This window comes from Salvelinus alpinus, chromosome 7, assembly GCF_045679555.1.
Source record: "Salvelinus alpinus chromosome 7, SLU_Salpinus.1, whole genome shotgun sequence".
Lineage (NCBI taxonomy): Eukaryota > Metazoa > Chordata > Actinopteri > Salmoniformes > Salmonidae > Salvelinus > Salvelinus alpinus.
Genome location: NC_092092.1, coordinates 78,155,757 through 78,160,517, shown reverse-complemented (window position 1 = coordinate 78,160,517; position 4,761 = coordinate 78,155,757).

Sequence of the window (4,761 nt, the reverse complement as noted above, 5' to 3'; positions counted from 1 at the left end):
AGTAGGCCTGGTGCGTGGTTCCGGAACTGGTGGTACCGGGCTGGGGACACGCACCACTGGGCGAGTGCGGGGAGGAGGAACAGGGCGTACTGGACTCTGGAGATGCACAGGAAGCCTGGTGCGTGGTGTTGGCACTGGTGGTACCGGACTAGGAACACTCACCTCAGGGCGAGTGCGGGGTGCTGGAACTGGAGGCCTGGTTCGTGGCGCCGGCACAGGAGAGCTGGTGAGCTGAGCTGGCACAGGACGTGCAGGGCTAGGGAGGCGCACAGGAGGCCTGGTGCGTGGGGCTGGCACAGTCTTCACCAGACGGCTAGCACGCACCTCAGGACGAGTATGGAGAGCTGACTCCGGTGACATCAAATCCCCGACACGCTCCGTCGGGCGGATGTCGTGCCTCATGCACCAACACAGCACCTCCCTCATAACTCTCTCCTCCAATTTCCCCATTAAATCCTTCACAGTCTCTGCTTCACTCCCCCTGCTCACCTCCAACTCCACCCCGACTGGCTCCGGTTCCATCCTCGGCTCCTCACGGTAAGCACGGGGAGCTGGCTCAGGTCTCCTACCTGACCCAGCTACACTCCCCGTGTGCCTCCCCCCAATAAATTTTTGGGGCTGCCTCTCGGGCTTCCATCCGCCCTTTCGTGCTGCTTCCTCATACCGCCTCCTCTCGGCTTTCGCTGCCTCCAGCTCTGCCTTGGGGCGGCGATATTCATCCGGCTGTTCCCATGGTCCCTTGCCGTCTAATATTTCCTCCCAAGTCCAGTACTCCAGGTATCGCTGCCGCTCCTGTTGCTGTTGCCTGTTACCACGCTGCTTGGTCCGGTTTTGGTGGGTGGTTCTGTAACGGCTTTCGTCGGTGGAAGGAGAGGACCAAAGCGCAGCGCGGTTAGTGTTCATCTTAATTTAATAATAAACAAAAAACAGAACACTTCAAATACAAAACAACAAAAGTGAAAACCGAAACAGTTCTGTCTGGTGCAGACACACAAAGACTGAAAACAACCACCCACCAAACCCAACAGAAAACAGGCTACCTAAATATGGTTCCCAATCAGGGACAACGATTGACAGCTGCCTCTGATTGAGAACCATATCAGGCCAAACACAGAAAACCAACACAGAAATAGAAAACATAGATTACCCACCCAACTCACGCCCTGACCACACTAAAACAAAGAAAATACAAAAGAACTATGGTCAGAACGTGACACTTTAACCGTTTGCGCATCGTCATTCTGCCCCTGAATAAGGCAGTTAACCCACTGTTCCTAGGCCGTATTGAAAATAAGAATTTGTTCTTAACTGACTTGCCTAGTTAAATAAAGGTTAAAAAAAAGATAAAAAATAAACAACACTGTATATACACATAATATGACATTTGTAATGTCTTTATTCTTTTGGAACTTCTGTGAGTGTAATGTTTACTGTTAATTTTTATTGTTTATTTCACTTTTCTATATTATGTAGTTCACTTGCTTTAGCAATGTTAACATATGTTTCCCATGCCAATAAAGCCCCTTGAGAGAAAGAGAGAAAGAGAGAGAGAGAGAGAGAGAGAGAAAGAGAGAGAGAAAGAGAGAGAGAAAGAGAGAGAGAAAGAGAGAGAGAGAGAGAGAAAGAGAAAGAGAAAGAGAGAGTGAAAGAGAGAGAGAAAGAGAGAGAGAAAGAGAGAGAGAAAGAGAGAGAGAGAGAGAGAGGCTGTACGTAGAGAGGAAAAGAAGAGGCCTACTACAGAGTGGATGCCAGAATGTGCTGAAGGGAGGGAGGTAGGGGGAAGAGGGCGGGAGTGGGGAGCTCCTCTGAGTGGTTCCTTCTGCATGCGTAGCACTCTCTCAGTTCTGTTCTAAACACGTTACACGTGGTGCTTCTTACTCACTCTCTCTCGCTCTCCTTCTCTCTCTCTCTCTCTCTCTCTCTCTCTCTCTCTCTCTCTCTCTCTCTCTCTCTCTCTCTCTCTCTCTCTCTCTCTCTCTCTCTCTCTCCCTCTCTCTCTCTCTCTCCTTCTCTCTCTCTCTCTCTCCTTCTCTCTATCGCTCTCTGTTTCTTCACTCTTGTCCTGAATTCCAGGGAGACGTCCTCACGGTCATCAGAGGAGCGGATGAAAACTGGATTGAAGGAAAGCTGGGAGATAAAGTTGTCATTTTCCCTTTCCAGTTGCCTGAGGTTAGTCCTTCCTGTTCCTATCTGTCTACGTAGTGTATAGTGAGAGGACCATGCGGTCAGATATGATCAACGTTGTGATACCTACCCTCTCAGGACCCTATATATTGGTATTATGTAATAAAGTCTTTACTGTAATATGGTTAATACTGGCTCAGTGCTGGGGCATTACTTTGATTCCTCTCAAATCTCTCCTCTTTGATTCATACTTAAATGTCAGGCCTTGTGTACTGAGGCGAATAGAGCGGATCCTGCTCTCCCTACTGAGTCTGGCTCAAATTGCTCCCTGATCCCTATAAAGTGCACTACTTCTACCAAGGGCCCTCTTCTCTTTCCTCTTTTCCTATATGCCACTCTTCTGTTCTATATTTAACCTTCCTTTCTTCTATCTAACACTCTCTTTCCTCATCTTCTTTCCTCTCCTCCTCCTCTTTCCTCTCCTCCTCCTCTTTCCTCTCCTCTTTCCTCATGTTTCCTCTCATATCTCCTCTCCTCTTTCCTCTCCTCATCTTTCCTCTCATATCTCCTCTCCTCTTTCCTTTCCTCTTTCCTCTCCTCTGCTTCCCTGCTCGCCTGCTCTGCCTGTGTAGCAGCATCACTCTGCTCCACTCTGCCTCCTGCTTGTCTCAACATCCGTCACGACTGACTGCCTGTCTCAACGAGGGCTTTTCTGCCTGCCTGCTTGCCTCACTGCCTAGAGAGCCTAGAGAGCCTAGAGAGCCTAGCCAACAAGTGCAGCATGACAGCTAAGGAGTGAGAGAATAAAGGCTTCTTTTAAACAGCTGCGTCACAGAACAGAAATGACCACAGTGGTGATCCAAGGGATGGCAGGTAAAGTGGCTGAGAGAGGGAGAAGGAAGAGGGAGAGGGAGGAGGGAGGAGAGAGCGGGAGAAGGAGGAGGGAGGTAGGAGGGAGCGGGAGGAGGGAGAAGGAGGAGGGAGGAGGGAGAAGGAGGTGGGAGCGGGAGAAGGGAGAAGGAGGAGGGAGGTAGGAGGGAGCGGGTGGAGGGAGAAGGAGGAGGGAGGAGGGAGAAGGAGGTGGGAGCGGGAGGAGGGAGAAGGAGGAGGGAGGAGGGAGAAGGAGGAGGGAGCGGGAGTAGGGAGCGGGAGGAGGGAGAAGGAGGAGGGAGGTAGGAGGGAGGGAGCGGGAGGAGGGAGAAGGAGGAGGGAGGAGGGAGAAGGAGGAGGGAGGAGGGAGGAGGGAGAAGGAGGTGGGAGCGGGAGGAGGGAGAAGAAGGAGGGAGGAGGGAGAAGGAGGAGTAGGGAGCGGGAGGAGGGAGAAGGAGGAGGGAGGAGGGAGAAGGAGGTGGGAGCGGGAGAAGGGAGAAGGAGGTGGGAGCGGGAGAAGGGAGAAGGAGGAGGGAGGTAGGAGGGAGCGGGAGGAGGGAGGAGGGAGAAGGAGGAGGGAGCGGGAGTAGGGAGCGGGAGGAGGGAGAAGGAGGAGGGAGGTAGGAGGGAGGGAGAAGGAGGAGGGAGGAGGGAGAAGGAGGTGGGAGCGGGAGGAGGGAGCAGGAGGAGGGAGGAGGGAGAAGGAGGAGTAGGGAGCGGGAGGAGGGAGAAGGAGGAGGGAGGAGGGAGGAGGGAGCGGGAGGAGGGAAGAGGGAGAAGGAGGAGGGAGCGGGAGGAGGGAGAAGGAGGAGGGAGAAGGAGGAGGGAGCGGGAGGAGGGAAGAGGGAGGAGGGAGAAGGAGGAGGGAGAAGGAGGAGGGAGCGGGAGGAGGGAAGAGGGAGGAGGAGGAGGGAGCGGGAGGAGGGAAGAGGGAGAAGGAGGAGGGAGCGGGAGGAGGGAGAAGGAGGAGGGAGAAGGAGGAGGGAAGAGGGAGAAGGAGGAGGGAGAAGGAGGAGGGAGAAGGAGGAGGGAGCGGGAGGAGGGAAGAGGGAGAAGGAGGAGGGAGAAGGAGGAGGAAGGAAGGAGGATTTCCTCTCTGTTTATGATCAACAGTTTCATTTTCACAGGGAGATTAGGAGTGTGGGTTCTCTATGAATGTTCTCTCACTTTCTCTGTCTCTCGGTCTCTCTCTGTCACTCGGTCTCTCAGTCTCTTGGTCTCTCCCTGTCTCTCCTTGACACTCGGTCTCTCCCTGTCACTCGTTCTCTCCCTGTCACTCGGCCTCTCCCTGTCTCTCAGTCTCTCACTCTCTCGGACTCTCACTCTCTCGGTTTCTCTGTCACTCGGTCTCTCCCTGTCACTCGGTCTCTCCCTGTCACTCGGCCTCTCCCTGTCTCTCGGTCTCTCACTCTCTCAGTCTCTCGGTCTCTCGGTTCTCTCACTCTCTCGGTCTCTCACTCCCTCGTTGTCTCTCTCTCTCTCTGATCCTGTAATGTGTTTCTTCTCTCCTAGCCAATCACAGCGGCAGCAGCCAAGCTTCTGGAGGGAAAGACCTGGAAGGGGAGTGACTTCCCGGCTGGATCTCGCCCACGGATCAGGAGTGAGAGTGGGTTTAGCAACAGCGGGACCGGTTACTCAACAAACCCAAACTGGACAACCTGCTTCAGGGCGCCCCAGAGCCCCACGAAGACCCCCAATATTTCTGCTCTCAACCCCCCCACCATCACCCAGGAAAAAACGCAACAAGCTGCTATTATCAACAGTGTG